The sequence below is a fragment of the Pipistrellus hanaki genome (assembly GCF_964339955.1).
Source record: "Pipistrellus hanaki genome assembly, chromosome: 10".
NCBI classification, from domain to species: domain Eukaryota; kingdom Metazoa; phylum Chordata; class Mammalia; order Chiroptera; family Vespertilionidae; genus Pipistrellus; species Pipistrellus hanaki.
Window position 1 is genome coordinate 49718877 of NC_140512.1, and position 20185 is coordinate 49739061.

General features: G+C 35.2%; 1 protein-coding gene across 7 annotated transcripts in view; it reads right to left on the reverse strand.

Annotated features, from left to right (window-relative positions):
* The window catches only part of CHRM2 (cholinergic receptor muscarinic 2), a 137651-nt gene that overhangs the window by 77453 nt on the left and 40013 nt on the right, over positions 1 to 20185 (reverse strand). The window lies entirely within an intron of this gene.

The window sequence follows — 20185 nt, forward strand, 5'->3', positions numbered from 1 at the left end:
TCAAGATTATATGCCTGAATAGACCCAGGCCTTCTGACATTAGAAGCTGCACTCCTGTTACTCTATTTGCATAGTCAAAGGTGTGAAGCAGTCAGTGATTTTAAGGCCAACAGGAAATGTATATTGTTGTCACTTGGATGGTAGAGACTGCAGCATGGGGATCCACTAAATATGCTAGTTTAGGCGGCAAGGCTTGGTTTTCTAAGTTTATCCCTGGGTATAAATAGAATTTCATTAATTATGTCTCCATCCATCTGACAGCTGCAACAAAAACACCATGAGGAGGCATTGCAAACGCAATAACTGCCTTGTTCCTGGATGCTCACAGCAGAGTACAGACTAAAGTCTTCAGAGGAATAGAGATACATACAACAGGCTCCCTGGACTTCATTCTCTTCTATGAATAGCTCATTTTTCTCATACCACCCATTCCAATCACCTCCTTAGAAATGTTTCATGCTACAGCTTTCCTAAGCGACTTGAACAAGTCACTGCCTCATTTAAGAGGCATGAAATAATGGGCTCCTTATTTAACCTATTTACCTCAGTATCTGGTTAGAAGGACCCAAATTCACAAAGTTGTAAATTGATATGATAGATAGAAAGCACAAATTTCCACACTGGGATAGAGAGTGCTCAATATTCTATTCCAAATACTGGCACTAAAGTGTATACGACTTCACAGGTCCAAGACCATGAGTCTATTCCTGCCTGACACACAGTAGGTGCTCATAAATAAGCTTGAATAGATCAATTTGAGTTGAATTATAAGAAGGGCTAGAAGAATCAGATCAAAGCCTGGAATTAGAATCTAAAAATTTCAGGCAAGTTCTTACTAGGAGGCAAATAGAAGGTGAATCTGGATCTGGCAGGACATCAGAAAAGGTATTAGGTCATAATAATGAAATAGTCAATGTCAGGAATACAATCAAGAGAAAAAAAGGAGCCCTAGCTGGTTTGGCTCAGTGGATAGAGCATTGGCCCGCAGACTGAAGGGTACCAGATTTTATTCCAGTCAAGGGCATGTACCTTGGTTGCAGGCTCAATCCCTGGCCCTGGTTGGAGCTCTTATAGGAGGCAACAAATCAATGTTTCTCTCTCTCTATCTCTTCCCGTCCCACTCTCTCTAAAAACCAATGGAAAAATATCCTAGGGTGAGGATTAATAACAACAACAAAAGCACACACACACACACACAGAGAAAGAGAAAGGGAGAGAGAGAGAGAGAGAGAGAGAGAGAGAGAGAGAGAGAGAGAGAGAGAGAGAGAGAAAGAGAGGAAAAGGAGATGCAATGAGCCAAAGATAAGGATGCAAAAAAAAGTGAAGCAAGAGCCAAAACCGGTTTGGCTCAATGGATAGAGCATAGGCTTGGGGACTGAAAAGTCCTGGGTTCGATTCTGGTCAATGGCATGTACCTGTACCTTGATTGCGGTGTATCCTCAGTAGGGGGTGTGCAACAGGCAGCTGATAGATGACTCTCATCGATGTTTCTAACTCTCTATCTCTCTCCCTTCCTCTCTGTACAAAATCAATAAAATATATTTTTTTAAAAAGTGAAGCAAGAGATTACTTAAATAAAAAGTCTCCAGTGTTTTTGAAGATACAGGAAGTGATTAGCTTTCCAACACTCAGTCAATGGAGGGATCCTGCCATACTTATAGTTGTTACAGGGTCATAAAAGGTTATACATCAAAACACCCCACTTTCTATTATGGATCAACTAACATTGAACTTTTGAAGCTTTCAGATTATTCCACTTTGGAGGAAAAAATAAAATAATCACCCACTAACATACTCATTGGGAAGTTAAACCTCTTTTTACTTGTCACTTAATTGTTCTATGACCCTGAGAATGTTATACATCTTTACTGAGTCTTATGTTCCTACAAGGAATATGGGGTTAATAACACCTGAGTAGTTATACATACTTTATGAGTAGCACATAGATCAACTAGCTAAGATATAAAAGGAGAAAAAAAAGACTTGAATTTGTATTTGACCAGAAACCCAATATCTGATTCAGCTATAATAAGATAAACATAAACACAGACTTCATTAATAGAACTATGGGGTTCAGATAATGAGAAATAGTAGTCTCTTGTAATCTTCATTGCTCAGAACACATGTGGAGGGTTATGCTCCATTCCATGTGCCACATTTTTTTTAATTGCTGTGAATTAGCTACTTAAAGGAAAGGACCATGTCTTATGCATCTTTCTATCACTTGTAGCACCACAATACCCTATATTTAGTAAAAGCTTGATCAGTGCTTGCTGAATGGATGACTGAATGGATGATTATAAAACCATAACACAATAGTTATGAGTACAGAAGATGGTTTTGGAGAAGAATAAATGAAATCTTTAAAATTTAAACTTTATTTTTCAATTATATTCAATATTATTTTGTATTCATTTCGGATGTACAGCATAGTGGTTAGACAACCATACAGTTTACAATGTGTTCCCCTTGATATTTCCAGTACCCATCTGGCACCATACATATAAATTATTCTTAACTATAATCCTTATGCTGTACTTTATATAATAATATTATATATTATTAACTATAATCCCTATGCTGTACTTTACATCCTGAATAAGTGAAATGTTAATATTTTCTCAAATACTCTGCTAATCTGGAAGACTTAACCATGACAAATGATGAAAGCTATGAAAAACAAAATTTGACTTTCCAATAAAAAGGGGCTTCATAATAATTAGCACTGTCTGGGTTGGAAAGAGGGCAAAGGTGAAACTACATTGGAGGTGTCAAGCATGATGTGAACATCTACAGGTCACCAGTGGCAGAGGGAATTTCCACACCTTGTAGGCAGTCTGCCAACATAACTATTTGTGCTAATTCCCTTAATAAACTGCTGATGTTATGATAACTGATCCCAACATGTAGAAGTCATTTGCAACGCAAGTGAAAATATCATTAGTGTCCATGGTATATGCCTTTTGATAAACTGTCACAAAGGTCTTACCATGTAGCTTTGAGAAGCCAGTCATCTCTCAGTGCCTACCATTGGCTGAAGAAGGTTAAATAACTGGTTAGACTGAAACAACTCATCAATTGCTTGACCCAGAGGGAATTTTTGCATCTGACTCATCCAGTTTGTGTAATCAAAGCAAGGAGAACATTCCTGAGACAATGTCCATGCCTTACATGGTCCATGCCATGCTTATGCGGATCTCCATTATTCAAAATCTGCCTTGGAAATTTCACATCTTTACTGATCATAGTAGAAAAAATAGTAACTTGCTTGAGTGTTATTATTACTATTATTTTATCATCCATGACCTCTTTTTTATTCTTATAAGAAAAAGGATTAGTATCTCCCCTGTGGTTCCTTTTATTCTACATAATAAAAGGCTAGTATGCAAATTGACTGAACAGTGGCATAACAGGTCACTACGATGCACACTGACCATCAGGGGCAGACGTTCAATACATGAGCTGCCCCCTGGTGGTCAGTGCACTCCCACAGGGGGAGCGCCACTAGTGCAGCAGTCATGGTGGAAGCCTCTCCTGCCTCGACAGCAGAGCTAAGGAAGAACAACTGCTGGCAGTCAGACCTCCACTGAGGGCTCCTGGACTGCGAGAGGGTGCAGGCTGGGAATTTCATAAAGTCTTACATAAAAGATTTGCAATCATGATCTAAAAACCCTTTGCACCACTAAACCTACAAAATGGTATTGTAATTAAAATTTAATACTTAATATTTTCCAGGCATTTAACATGTAAAAGTTCATTTAATCACTTGCTCATCACAGCACTCATATGCATATCCAATTATAATCCAAAGTTAACAGATAAGGCTCAGGATTTCACAAGTATGGGAAAGCCACTTTAACTCATCTCTTTGTAAAGTGCGTTTTTCTCTGAAAACAAAACAAAGCAGTTGTCTCTCAGGCCATACCTCAGCATAAAATACAAGGAAATAAAAAAATAGCAACTAAGTGTACAGGTGTTTGGTAATAAAACCAGAGTGCCAGTAAAACTCCTTAATTCCTCCCAGTTGCTGAGGAGGGAGTCAAGGACTGCAATCCAGAGAAATGACATCGAATTCAACAATTAAAAGACAAATTGCCATTATCCAAGCCTGTCAAAAGGAATAACAAGGAGTAGCCAGGATATAGAAGGGACCCGAACATGATTGTGTAGAGTTCAAGGGCAGGCGTGTGAAGAAACCGTAGATGAAGAGTGTTTAGATCAGTGGTTCTCAACCTTTCTAATGCTGCGATCCTTTAATACAGTTCCTCATGTTGTTGTGACCCTCAGCCATAAAATTATTTTTGTTGTTACTTCATAACTGTAATTTTGCTACCATTATGAATCGTAATGTAAATATCTGGGCTTTCCGATGGTCTTAGGCTCTACAGCAGCGGCACTCAACCGAAGGGAAGAAAGAAGGAAGCTGACAATACAGTTAAGTTAGAGAGGCAGCATTGCGACCCAAAGGTTGAGAACTGCTAGCAGGGTTGCCTAAGACCATCAGAAAACACAGATATTTACATTACATTTACATAACAGTAGCAAAATTACAGTTATGAAGTAGTAACAAAAATAATTTTATTGCTGGGGGGTCACACAACTTGGGGAATTGTATTAAAGGGTTGCGGCATTAGAAAGGTTAAGAACCACTGGTGTAGATGTAGAAAGGGTGAAAAGACATAAACTGGGATAATAAGCCAATGCAGAATACCCCACAGGAAGTTGAATGTTGTATAAAGGAACTTTGGCTTTTTACTAAAAGGAACAAAAAGAACATAATTAATCCAGTAGACATATTTTCATTGTCAAGTGATTACTGGTTACTTTGTGGAGAGAGTCATCGATCAGCTGCCTCTTGCACACCCCCTACTAGGGATATGCGCGCAACTAAGGTACATGCCCTTGACCGGAATCGAACCCTGGTCCCTTCAGTCCCCAAGCCAACACTCTATCCATTGAGCCAAACCGGTTTCGGCTAAAAACTTGAAGTTTAAAGAAGTATACTACCATTGTGTGGAAATGCACTGACAGAAACATCTTCTCCCCTAGTAATGCTGGACATACAATGTTCTAAAGGGAGAAATGTTTTCATATAGTGTTCTAAAGTGAGAAAAGGCAAAAGAAATTGTTACGGCATGTCCTGGGGGTCTTTAAAGGGTTGTGCATTCAGCATAATGTAGAGGAAATGGCCAACTATTTTCTGCCACATTGCACTTTAAAAATAGCTAGCTACACAAAAGTTACAAATGTTAATTGCCTGAGGAAAGTATTTGGACCATCAGTAAAAGCTATTTCTCCAGATACACCCAGAGTTCCACTTTGTTAAGAAGCCATTCAGCATAAGTTTCTCATATTCCTATCTCATTATGCAATGGCATTAGAAGGACCTCAGCGTGTGGTTCTCCCCAAGAGGAACCACCAACAGGAACTATCCATCATTGAGAGAAAGCGGCAATGACATGGCTGCGAGTGTTGCCTAGGATACCTTTCCCATGGGCCTCTGCTTTCAGTTGCGAGTTTCCCACTGGCCAGGAATGAAGCGCAGGCTCATGAAGGTCCCACAGAAAGATATACCACTGAGCTGCTGGAAATGTCCCTATGACACAAGCCGTGAGAATCAACAATCTTTCTGACAATGTTGAAAGTGTCACTTCATCAAGTGATTATAAACCTTTCTGAGCATGGACGTTTGAGGATAACAATAGTGAAAGTTTGAGGATAACAACAGGGCTATGAATCCTAAAAGGTTGTGTGTATGCATATATACATAACCTATGGACACAGACCATTGTGCGGTAAAGGCTTGGGGAGTGAAGGAGGTGGGATGAAGAGGGTCAATGGGGGAAACAAGGAGACATCTGTAATACTTTCAACAATAAAAATAACATTTTTAAAAAGCAAAAATAGGTATATGTCAAATCTTAGAATTTCAGTATAAATTTAAAATCCTATAATCTAAATTTTTACTGTTTTAAAATTAAAAGGAATAAAATAAATTATTAGTTGTTAGTAGTCAGCAATGTATAGGTAAACATATCATCCAATATCTATATGTCCAATAGAGGGCATAATGCATGAAGTGAATTAGTGAATTTCAACTTCCTGTCTCTCCTGAGGTGTTGCTATTACTGTCTAATGCATTTGATTGATAAACTCTCCCGAGGCACTGAAGGACATCAAGCTTTCAGGTGAACAGTGACCAGCTTCCGTGGTTTATATCCTGGTTGGAAAGACAAGACATTTTGTTCAATATGCACATGCCAGATCTTTCTGTTTCCTGCCCCCTTTATTCATTTTCTCCACTTCTTAAAAGCTTTCTTCTTTCTCAGCAGAAATCACAGCTATTCTAGAACAAAGGCCTCATGTGTTATATGTCTACTTTAGTGGATTTTCAAGTTAATTACTTCTCTCCCTGATGGATTATCAGATCAGGCACATGTTTAAGGCCCCAGGAAAACCATCCAAAATATCCATATCCAATATGACTCTACCTACCTTTTTAAGACTAAAAACTATGATCTTATTCGCTAACTTAGTTATTTAGAAAAGAGAAAGGTTCTAAATGGAAAGATGGGCTGTAATTTTTTTATTTTAATCCAGCATCACAGCTTTCCCCAAACTGGTCCTGTATTTCTAGGAAAAATGCAGCATTGATTCATAGATTGGGGTTTATGTTTAAGGTCTGGTGTAAGCTATCAGTAATCTACCACCCATGCCTGTTTACCTCATTCTCTCCTTGAAAAGCAGTAAATGCGTGTAGAACAGCTCTCAGCATGCAGTAACCACAGAAGACACAGCCAACTTATCTCGGTCTGAGCCTGTACACAGCCAGCAGCCAGTCTTCCCTTTTTCAATGGGTCAGGCGGTATTTACATTCTCACATTATTAACCCACAAGGAGGCTAAGAGATATAAAGTTTATTATTCACATATTATTCCGTATGTCAGGTCATGGGAAAGGATAAGGAAATTAAGTATATGGTGACTAATTTTGAACGAAGAAAATATTTGAACATCCAAGGAAGGAAGAGGGGAGAAAATGGATGTAAGGAAAGAGGAAGACAAGCAGATGATAAGTGTATAAGCCTAAACAAATATTAAAGGGAACAAAGAATAATGAGAAAAGTTAAAAATTGTGAATGTGATTGAGTTGTATGCAGATGCTATCATGCCTTATTTTTAAATTGGTTATAAAACTATTCTGAAAAAAACTTGGTGAGATTTTATAATAAAATAAAAGCATGTTCTATAACTATCAATATACGATTAAGGGAATAAGCATCATCAAAAAGTAAGAAAGAGAAATACCTAACAAAGAAAACTTCTAAAATGGAAATCAAAATGGGTTCTAACCTTGAACTTCCTAATAGCTAAAGAACTGTACACATGTATACATCTACTGAGAGAGAGACAGAGAGAGAACACAATAAAATTGTCAATTTCCCTTAATACTGAATTGTAAAGGGAATTTAGCTTTTCTGTCTTTACATGGAGATATTCATATAAATAGTAAAGAGTATTTGCAATGGTTTTTTTTGAAAAAATACAGGTACATTATATACTGTAATACTAACTACTAGAGGCCACATGCACAAAATTCATGCACTGAGGGGGGTGTCCCTCAGCCCAGCCTGCAACCTCTCCAATCTGGGACCCCTCAGGACTTCTGGCTCCTAACTGCTTGCCTCTCTGCCTGCCTGATTGCCCTGAACCACTTCTGCCTTCCAGCCAGATCAACCCCTAACCACTCCCCTGCCAGCTTGATCAATACCTACTTCTCCCCTGCCAGCCTGATTGCCCCCAACTGCCCTCCCCTGCAGGCCTAGTACCCCTAATTGCCCTCCTTCCCCTGCAGGTCCAGTTACCCCCAATTTCCCTCCCCTGCTTGCCTGATAGCCCACAATTGCCCTCCCCTGCCAGATCTTGTGGTGGCCATCTTGTGACCACATGGGAGTAGTCATCTTGTGTGAGGGCACGATGGTAAATTTGCATATTTCCTCTTTATTTAATAGGATAAGAAAGGGTTTTAAAGAATGAGCAGTTAAGAAGAAAGGGATAAGTAAATAAAAAGTAAAATGGGAGGAAAAGATAAACTTTAAAGTTAAATGTGAATAGAAAAATATATAGAAAAATATGAAAAATCATATTATGTAAAGCATGAAAATATAATAATCCTCATTCAAAGGAAAGAACAGAAAGAGAAGAGGCATAAAATAAATCTTCAGTTGAACTAAGTAATATGATCCTTAGAAGCCACATAATGAGTGCACCTTATAGCTATGATGAGATCATTTAAATACTTAAAAAAATAGACTTCCATCAATGAACTCCAAAGCAGACTGGCTAAAGGTGAACACTAATCTATAGAGAATAGTAAAGTCTCTAAAGTGAGGATTAAAAAACCAAAGACAGAGAAGCATCGATCAAACTATTAAACCCCAGAGAGAAGGCAGGGGAGGAGGGGCGGGAATGGGAGAGATCAACCAAAGGACTTGTATGCATGCACATAAGCCTAACCAATGGACAATGGACACAGACTCTGTGGGGGTGAGGGCATAAGTAAGGGGGGAAAGGGGGACAATGGGAGGATAAGGACACATATATAATACCTTAATCAATGAAGAAAATAAAAATAAATAAATAAAGTCCTTTGTCTCTGAAAAAAGAAAACAGATGAAGAAATACAAGCAGAAGCCTGGTAAAATGTGTCATTTTCTTTCTAAGAAAAAAAATTGGATTTTAAAGTGATGCAGTTATTTCTCAATTTGTGATACTAACAAAGGTAGAGAAGATTTGACTTACATGCTTACACAGCTTCCAGTAATAAGAATTCTGATATGAAACCAAGATGGCAGCAATAGCAAGGGTGCAAAAGGAAAATTAGGATAACATAGGTACTAATGAAAGGTCCCTAGTCTGGATGAAGTAGTGAGAATTATGCAGTACTGCTTCCTATAAATAGGCCCTACCATTGAGTTAGATCACCACTGCTTTACTTTTTAAAAAATCATTACTCTATTAATTCAACAACAATATAGAGTATAAGCACCTACAATGGGTCAGGCTTGGAGACAGACAGATTATATGAAGAAGAAAGTGGCTCAGTGTAGCACAGTCATTAGGATATATTTAATTCCTCCCGAATTCCATTTCTAAGGGGGGGAAAAAGTATGATTTTCCAATGCATTTTAGACTAATTACAGGGACCCCACAGAGAGAGAGAGAGAGAGAGAGAGAGAGAGAGAGAGAGAGAGAGAGATTGATTCTTCTTTCCAAATGCCTCCCAAGTTGGAAAACATAATTGTGTTGCCATGCTTTTTACTGTTTGGTGTCATGCTGTACTGAATTCACTGGGGCTGGTCATTGGCAGTGTGCAAGAGAATTCTGTCAGAAAGAATAATAGTAGGCATTTCTCTGTCAGCCTTCTCCTGGAGTTCCTAAGAATTTTGCATATTGCAACCAACATAATCCTCTCTCTTAATTCATCAATTATGACCAGGAGTTGGAACTTGTTAATGTATGTGGATTTAAAGAAGAAATTCCAGTTGAAAGTTATGAGATGCCTCAATCTCCCTTAAAGAAAAACATTTTACAGTCTTTCAGAATTCCTGGAATTTCTTAATTATATAGGGGACCTGGAGTTGGATCAATATGCCCAAATTACTGATCACTTTAATTTAAAACCTATCACTCAAATTCAGAAAAGGTAAATTAGTCACGTTGATGATTCATTACAGTTTTCATGCTTTAGAATTGAACAGGCTCTTCTTAGTGAATTATTCAGTAAATTAATCTTACGGTGTGCATGCACAGCCTTAATTAATTAATCCCGCTGAACCTGAGAGTGGTGATGCATGGATGTACTTTGTGACTTTAAGCAAGTAGTATAACTTTACTGAGGCATTTCTCCTTGTATTTTGTTTTCCCTGGACCATCAAAATGGGCCTGGCAGTAGCTATACATCTTTCTTCCCATATACATCTCTTTTTCTCCCAATGTACATTGCTTACAGGGATGACTTGAGCATTATGGTAGAGTCTGTAAATTAATGATGCCAACTCTTAAAAGGTCACAAGTCTTACTCTGAATATAGAGTGGACACTTTGATGGTACATTAATCCTCCCTTCTAAACCACTAGCATATCACTTAGGATCTCAATCCTTTCTATTTCAGAAAGATCCAATCATCTAAAAGCCTTTAAAAGTACCTAAGGACTTAATTTATCCTTTACTCAGCATAGTCAACTTCATTATACTAACAAACATTCAGATGTAACTTACCATTTCCCTAAACCTATCATTTGCATGATTTCATTTGTTCCCTTATAATAGTTTTATATGAGAGATAATATAAGACTCTATTAATATTTGTATTTTACAGATGAGGAAACGGAGGCTCAAAATCCCACTGCTCATTAGAAATATTCAACATATCATTAAGGTAGCGGTTAAAGCAGCCAACAGCATGTTTCTTCTGTATAATTCTGCCTTGTTTTCCTTATGTGTTTTAAAGGGGCTTATTCTCCCAGAACCAGTTTGGCTCAGTGGATAGAACATCAGCCTGTGGACTGAAAGGTCCTGGGTTCGAGTCCAGTCAAGGGCATGTACCTGGGTTGCAGACACATCCCCAGTAGGAGATGTGCAGAAGACAACTGATCAATGATTCTCTCTCATCGATGTTTCTAACTCTCTATCCCTCTTCTTTCCTCTCTGTAAAAAAAAAAAAATGTATATATATCAATAAAATATATTTTTTTAAAATAAAAAATAAAGAGGCTTATTCTAATACCTCTCAGGGGCTGCTCCTACATGATCCTCCTTTCAGAAGTGGATGATGTGGAGTCATTTGAATGGGGACCCATTGAGAAAGCCTTACAGCACCTTCCAAATTATTTCTTTCTGAAAGAATCAGGGCAGCAGTATTTATTCTTTTACCAACCACTACAATATGCAATGACAAGTGAAAGCTCAAATTTTTTTCTTCCACTTGTTTTATCTTTCTTTGTGTGAATCTTTTGCAATCAATTGGAGGGTAGCTCAGTCTGAGGTTGTTTATTCAGTGATTGCGTAATCAATTGAGAAAAACTGCATGAACCAGAAAAAGGGATCAATAATTGGAACAATAATGAACTAAAGGGAAGGAAGGATAAGCAATTGCACGTGAATTTTTGGAATTCTGATGTAAGATAGTAGATTGAGTCAGTCATGAGATAAAAAGTCAGGTTTTAGAGTATTGATCCAGACTTTTCATTCAATATATTAAAATGACATAAATGATTGAACAGATGGTAATAGCACTGTTCTTGGCACAACGTGCTACCAATCCAGATAGATAAAGTTTTGGAAAATAAGCTGAAAGTGGGCAGTTAACTGTAATGGGAAAAGGAAGGCATTGACAGTCAGAATCCCAGATCTGCCACCTACATGTCTTGTCATTTCTCTGTTTTTTAGCTTCATTATCTTTTAAAAAATAATACCATCTCATAGTATTGTTTTGAAAATTAAACGTCACTAAAGTGATGGGTACTTACTATGCCTCAGAACCAGTAGTTGGTTCCTAGGCCTCCAGTCTTAGAGGTCAGAGACAGGTCAGCTCTACTGCTGTGGGCAGAAGCTAAGATTTCATCTCCTCAAAAACAGACAAATGTGCTCTAGAGAGACCTCCTTGAGGAACTGACATTACTTCCAAAAGATATGCAAATATTTTTTTGCTTCTAAAAAATAATTCCTTTAAACAATTCCTGGTAAAAATAGAAAACGTATTCTCCCATCTTGAATAATAAATAAACTAATCCATAATTTATCTTATTTTCACTCTGAATCTTTCAATAAGAAAAATGTCAGTCATGAAGAAGATGCTAAAAAACATATATCATGTAAATTAACCGAATAGTCTGTTTTGTGTCATGAAAGTATTTGGATGGATACTGAATACTCATTAAGTTAAATATTTTATCATGAGCTTAATGTATTAAAATGTATTCATTATAAATTTATTTATTATAAATTAATATTTTAAATTGGTTGTTCACATGCATTGTAGGTTCTGGGATTCTACTGCAAATGCCTTTCTTTTCCCATTACAGTCAGCTGCTCACTTTCAGCTTCTTTTGAGATAAATAAAAGTATAACAGCAATAACAAAATGCTTATTGATGTTCACTGTGTGTCAAACATCACAGCAAGCTATTTCTCACGTATCCTGTCCAGCCATTCTATGCAATAGATATCCTTATTACCAAATTTTACAGAGGATACAACTCAGGCATAGATAAGTTAATGTTATGTGTGTTGGTATTAAATTAATTTAAAGTCAATTAGCAGTTTCCTGGTAGCAATGACAAATCTTAACCTTTTATCTTTTTAGAAACACAGTAACATGATATTTCCATGGGATAATGTAGACTCTAGTGCTATTTATCATTAAAAATAGCAATCCTTTAGATGGTAAAGTTTTCACCACCTAATTGGCTATTCCAAGAGTCAGAAGTTCTGGGCTCAAGTCTTGGCTTTGCTGCTCATTGATGAGAAAGCGGAGACCTTCTACCTACCTATATATACGTAAGAGATCTTCCTGCCCACAGAGAATGAGGGCATGGCTACATGTGGCTAAGAGAGTGCATTGGAAGGATGGGAAGAGACCATGGTGTCTGTGTTCTGTCAGGACAAAAAGCAGGATTTATTACTTTGTAGATCTCAAAGCAATACTGTTTTTCTACCATGATGCGCCTGCATCCCTGCAGAGACATTCCCTTGGGCATACTCACAAATTTGCAAGCAATAAACATTATTCCAGTTCTTTTCTTTCAATCAACAGAGTACATTCAATTGCAAGTGATCTGCTCTAATTTGCTAAGGAAGGAACCCATTTACATACTTTTGCCCCTTAAATATTATTGTCAATAAATTACTTGTAAAACCTGCCAAAAATTGATGAAAACACAACAAGGAATCTAAGATAAATCCTAGTATGTGTTCAATAGATATTTGTTCAATTAAATATAGTTCAAAGGAGGAAAGAAGTCAAACAACTATTTTATTCTTTGACAGCATCCAATATTAAAGAAATAAATATGTAGGCATATTTCAGTAACACCACCATAATGCTACTGAGGGAGGAGGGGTCAGAAACATTTAATTATCTTTTTTTCTGATATTGAAAAATTCCTCTTCCTATAAAAAGCTTCTATTAGGGAATTATAAAAATTAGGATCTAGATTTTATTTTATTTTTTATTTTTTATTTTTTATTTATTTTTTACAGAGAAGAAAGGAGAGAGATAGAGAGCTAGAAACGTCGATGAGAGAGAAACATTGACCAGCTGCCTCCTGCACACCCCATACCGGGGATGTGCCCTCAACCAATGTACATGCCCCTGACCGGAATCGAACCTGGACCTTTCAGTCAGCAGGCTGACGCTCTACCACTGAGCCAAACCGGTTTTGGCTAAGATATAGATATTAATCACATTTTTATTGCAAAGACAAAATTATAACAAAGTAATTAATATAAAGAAAATGGGAAATCATCATTGGCCCATTGTTTCCCACTTATTTTTTAAAACTGTTGTCTATAGGGATAGATATTGAATATGGCTGTAATGTGTGCAAAAGATATGAAGAATTTTATGGGTGGCCATTTGAGATTTCAGTGGAATCTACTGAAAATGCAGACCCCCTTTTCAGAAAATATCTAAAAAGCTGTTTCAGACTTGTTCTAATTCATATTTATAAGAATGTCATATATACAGGGGGGAATATATATATATATATATATATTCACTTGAATCATAAATATTGCATAAAAAGGAAAATAAAACTCAGTATACGAACTGAGTTATGAAATGGAAATTGACTGAATTGAGATATTTTACAGCTAGGTTGTAATTAGTTGCTGTGTTATTTGTAACCAAATACAATTGTTCCACTTATTCCCTCCTTCCTTCAAACTAGATACTGCCTGAGGATCCAAAAAAATGAGCCTCAGCCCAGTATGGTGGGGAGGGAAATGGCTTTGGCTTCCAGCCAGCCCTGCCAGAAACTAGTTGTATGATGTTGGGCACATTACTTAGTAAGTATTGTGATCCTTAGCTTCCCTAAATGTAAATTGGGGGAAAACAATGGCATCTAATATACAGAGTGGTTGTAAATGTAGAGTACTTGGGCAAATACTAAATGTACGGTAAACACTAAATAAACACTAAAGCAAAGCTACCTTTGCTTCTTTGTTGTTGTAAACTTTGCTGTTGTTATATTTAGGAAGCTGTCAACTTAAGATGTATATTAGATATATTATTAGGGATTGCATGTTTAACTATTATGCTAGTTATATGAAGTGACAAAATGTTAATTTTTAATCCATATCATTGCTAGAACCCAACATTTTGTTTGCTGAATAAAACCATTTTCTTTGCAAATGAATAATTTAGCATCACTTTACAATGAGGTTGTTGGTTCTGTTCTTTTTAAACTAAGGATATTTGGATGAGATTGGCCAGAAATGATTAATTTTCTCTGGAAGTTACAGAAACCATGATCAGCCCCATTAACCAGGTATAGAATTTGTTTATTGAAACGACTAAATGACTAAGCAAAAACTAAATTAAAAACACACAACTTGGAATGACAACTGAGTGACTAGAATTTGAATGATTTAATTGAGCACCCTCTCTCTTTCTCTCTCTCTCAAACACACATACACACACCACTTAATTTTAGATAACAAAACCTAAGAATTATACATACAATATAGCCAAGAGTTATGGACTACTCATCACTAACAAAACATCAGTAACACTGAAAAATAGTAACAAAAATCAAAAGCCAGAATCAAGGATTCAAGTTTTCAAAGACGACAACCTGCTGTTGAGAAGTGAGAGAGAAGGGGTGATGGCAGGTCTAGCTGTGCAGGAGTATCAACACACCTCCAATCACATTCCTTTTTATGTTCTTCCTTAGTAAACACAGAGGCTTTATTCTGGAAATCTCAGAGATGAAAAGAGATTTGCAGACTTTACATCTCACAAAGGTGACAGGTGTAGTAGGGAAGCCAATAGATCATTTGGTGCTTTCATATAAGGACTTTAAAGTTCTATAAGAGGATTCAAAATCCTGTTGGAGGATCTATCTTATTGCAACAACTAGAGGCCTGATGCACAAAATTCATGCATGAGTAGACCTTCCTTCCCCTGGCTGCCAACACCAGCTTTTCTCTGGCACCCGGGAGCTTCTTTGGTACATAATAGTAATTATGTATTATGGCTCTGCTCCAGCCACCAGCAGTCACCCAGGACCTGGCTTCCCTCTGGCCCCAGCTTTGTCCGAAAGGATGTCTCGAATGAGGTCAGGAATGACATCTGGTCTAATTAGCATATTACCCTTTTATTATTATAGATAATTACTTGGCTTCAGTTCAAACACCCTGGAAATAAGGCAGTGTTAAAGTCATAGTGACATAGAATGTTACTGAAAGAATCAATATGTATTTGTTTACTATATGAATCAAAACCATAGCTAATTAATACCTGCTCAGTATTTATGAAATTATGACACTGTATAGAGAATTGGGCAGTACTTTAAATAGAACAAAATGATTAGAAATGCAGCTCTCTGTCAGCTTAAATTACCTAAATAATCTGAATGCAATGTCTTTGTTCTTTCTTATGTACCTTCTCCCCTAGCCCTAACCCATCCCTTTAACTTGGCTAAAAATCACACTTACCATTACTCACCCAACTATATAAATGGTTCTTGGCGTGTGTGTGTGTGTGTGTGTGTAAAATTTTATTCTACGAATAACACTTCTTTTATCCATTGTTAATTATACTCTGCAAATGAAATAGTACAAAATGATTTCACAATATTAAAGCCAGTGCTTCTTTGCCCAACTGGTATGACTCATTGGTTGAGCATCAACCCATGAAACAAGAGGTCACAGGTTCAGTTTCCAGATTTCAGGCTCAATTTCCCAATAGGAGTTGTGCAGGGCAGCTGATCGATGATGTTTCTCTCTCATCGATCTTTCTATCTCTATAACTCTCTCCTTTCCTCTCTCTCTTTAAAAAATCAATAAAAACACATTTTAAAAAAATTTTAAGTCAGTGTTTCTCTGGAAAAAAAAAAGGTTGCTTATCCATGTATATTTGTATAAAGGACAGCTATGCAACAAACAGGTATAAATGGGTGTGAATTGAAGAAGAAAATGTACCTAAAGCAATACACTCTGGTAGGTTTCTGAATGAGATATAGACAATGCTTGAAGAACATGAGTTTCAAGAATGTGTTTTTCCTACATGTATGTACGTGCATATATACATATATGTATATACATATATACTTACATATACATATAGTTCTTCTTAGGATGCAATTTAGCATAATGATAAACCTGAACTCTACAGCTTAATTTTTTGTGTTCAAATTCTAGAACCAACATTTATAAGCTGTATGACCTTGACTAAGTTATGTGCACACTCTTTGCCAGAGTTTTCTCATCTATAAAGTCATAAGATTTTTATCTACCTTATGGAATTGTAATAAAGACTAAATAAAGGAACCTTTTAAAAGGCATAGCCCTTGTACATAGTAATCAGTAAATGCTTGTTATTATTATCTAAAAAAGAATACATGCTCTAAGAAATAGAATTGTGCTTGCTGTACATGTGTCAGAGAGCAACACTGTCTATGACATGTGTGCATTTTTGATGTTCTTCTTTCTTTCCCCATAAATGTTGGCACCTTTTGTATCATTAAATTAAGTGAAAATAAGAATATTTGGAAGAATGCCTGTGTATTGGCTCAAGAAACATTAAGTTAATTAAAACAAAATTAAGTATTTAAATCATTTGCAAGAGAATGAATCAGAACAAAGAATTTTGAAATGGTGAGGTCCTGCTATACAAGGCCTTGTAATCACAGAAACCAGTGAAATAAAAGGTAGCAAGTGAATGGTTATACACTACAAGCCAACTGAGAATATTGAAATGAAAGAAAATAGGTACAAATGTATAGGCATTCTTGATGAAAATACAAAATTTAATACCGATAATTTTACTCTAAATCTTCATGTTACATCAAAAAAGATCTGAAACTGAGTGTGAAATAAGCAAATGCTAATTCAAAAAAGTATTACGTCTTATTCTTAGCTTTGATAATTACTATAAAATTATGATAAAATATAGTTTTTCAAAGTAAAACTAAAAGCAAATTTAAAATTTAAAACATATATATTCTTCAAATCACTATTTGAGAGAGAGAACTCATAAAGTTAAAGATGAGAAAAAATGAAACATAAAGTATAAAATGAAAATTGAAAATTGAGAGAAAAGAAAATATGAGATGTTTAAACCTCACATTTAAAAGTGAATACTCAAGATTAAAAAAAAAGAATCAAATCCAATTATATATTTAATAAAAAACAACTGACTGAACAAATGGCACAAAATAATGAAAAATAAAAGTGTAGCAAACAATCAGGCAGCCAGGCAGGCAAGAGGTTGGGAGCCAGCAGTCCTGGATTGTGAGAGGGATGTCTGACTGCCCACTGGGATTGGGCCTAAATGGGCAGTCAGACATCCCTCGAGGTGTTCCAGATTGAAGAGGGTGCAGACTGGGCTGAGGGACACCCCCCATGCACAAATTTCATGCACTGGGCCTCTAGCATAGTAATAATTAATTATGTATAAAATTCAAAATGTATTTTAAAAAATTATTAGAATTTGACCAAAATACAATTAGTGAAAAAACAAAAACAAAAAACAACAACAACATGCAAATACAGCAACAGATCAGGTAGTAAAAAAAAAGGAAATTATAATATACCGTATTTTTCGGACCATAAGACGCACTTTTTTCCCCCCAGAAGTGGGGGGAAAAAGTCCCTGTGTCTTATGGTCCAAATATAGCCTACACATATACTGTAAAAAAAAAGTTTTTTTACTTGCCCGGCTCTGTGTGGTCTCTGTGCGCTTGCCCGGCTCTAAAATGGTTCTAAATGCTGCTGTTTACTTTACAGGGTTGATTACATGTGTTTATGACTGTGATGTTGGGTTTTAATGCACATAAAATATTTTAGGACACTATTTGTTTCAGAATCTTTTTTTCTTCATTTCCCTTCTCTAAAAACTGGTGCGTCTTATGGTCCAGTGCGTCTTATGGTCCAAAAAATACGGTAATCAATATGGGGAATGAATATAAATGAAATATGTGTGTGTGTGTGTAATTTGGCCCTCTTCAATAAAGAAAGAATATTTTTCTCAATTATCCAAATAATTCAAAAACTAAGAAAGTGAGACAATTTAAAAATATATAACTACAAGGCCACATTTCTGGCCAAAATGCAATAAAATTTGAAATTTATAAGGAAATTTTAAACAAGAACAAACCCAACAAATATTCAGCACTTTAGATCTTAAAAAAGTAAAGTGTTCATTGAGTAAGAGGAAAACCAAACTATAATTTTCAACAAATACTATTATTTGTTGAACATTTGATTTTTCTGTCATTGTACTATAGTCTTACAAGTATACTATGTCATATAATCTTACAAAGCATATAAGGTAAGTAATTTTAGTATAAATTACAAGTGAATATTATGAGTTGGAGTACCTTTCACAGTATGTGCAGTAATCAAACCTAAGCCTGCTTCATTCTACACTCAGGTTATTATTAATCATGCTATATTTTAAAATTTTAGATAAGACCAAACCAATTATTAGAGACAAATTCATAGTTACAAATGTTCTCAATACCAAACAAGAAGGATTTTTTTTAAAAGAAGAAGCTTAGCATTTAACTCAAGAAGTTACAAAAAGAAAGGAAACTAAAATCTCATTAAATTAGGAAGAAGTAATTACAAAAAAATAAGTAATAAATTATAAAATCAAAAGCAATAGAATTATTAAAATTCACATAATTCTGGTAAGGCTTACCAAAAATGATAAAAATGTAAATAAAATTAGAAAAAGAAAAATAGTAACAGCCTTGTAGAATAATTAAATTTAACAGAATAATATGTATAATTATGTGTTAAAATTGTAAGCATTTTTATTAAGTAAATAATCAACAGAGAATTCATAATTTACCAAAATTCATGAATGAAGGTATATAAGATATGAATAAACAAATGGCTTAGAAAAATGTTATACTTATAAAAACTTCATAGAAAAGAATTGAAGCTTTTTATCAAAAGTGTTGGGTCATTCAAACATTTAAAGAACCGATAATTCACATGCTCTATAAACTCTTCAAGAGCATAAAGAAAAATATTAATTTTATATAATTAATTTTATATAATCAGTGTTATTGATATAAATATGAGCTAAATAAAACTCAAAGATATTTTAAACTTTAAATTAATCTCAGTTATTAATGTAAATGCACAAAGCTTTAGTAAAATACTAGCAAATGGAATTCAACAATATATTTACTAGAGTAACATATCATGACAATTAAAGCCATTGAATTTCGAAATGTACTAATATAAGGAAACTAAAATTTGGTACATTATGTAATAGTTCCAAAAAGAGTATTACATATATAAACCCCAATGCAACTAAAAATAAAATATTTTATAAAAGTCAATTTTTAATATCATATACAACACCTACCTTAGATCAACCCCCAGCTCATCTTAGTAGTAAACACACACACACACACACAAAAAAAACACCTAATATATTTCTTGTTAAACTACAAGAATGATTGTTTCAACATTATTATTATTGTGTAACAATAATATAGCTATATTAACAGTTTTATAGCAATATAAACATCTGCCCAATTCAAAAAATGTTAAATAAAAACAAGGTATATATTGCAAAGCAAGGAACATTATTTCATTAGTTATGAATTATATACTTTTATATCAACTAAGCCAAATAAATTCAAATTCTAGAAAAAAAATGCATTGCTTTATATGACAGACTCACCTATTAGTAGAACTCCTGTTATACATAACTAAAATTCACAAATAAGTATTTTAGTTATACCCTTGTTATTTTTAATTAGCTTTTATAAAGATAAATCATTTTATAGTATTTCCATCCTAATAAAAATGTGACACCAGCTTTAATAATATTCACAAAAATACATATATTTTGATGCAGAAATGAGAAATGTGTCCTTATTTTTGAAAGAAAAAAAATGAGTAAGATTTTTTTTAAGAATCAGATTTGTATATGCATATGAA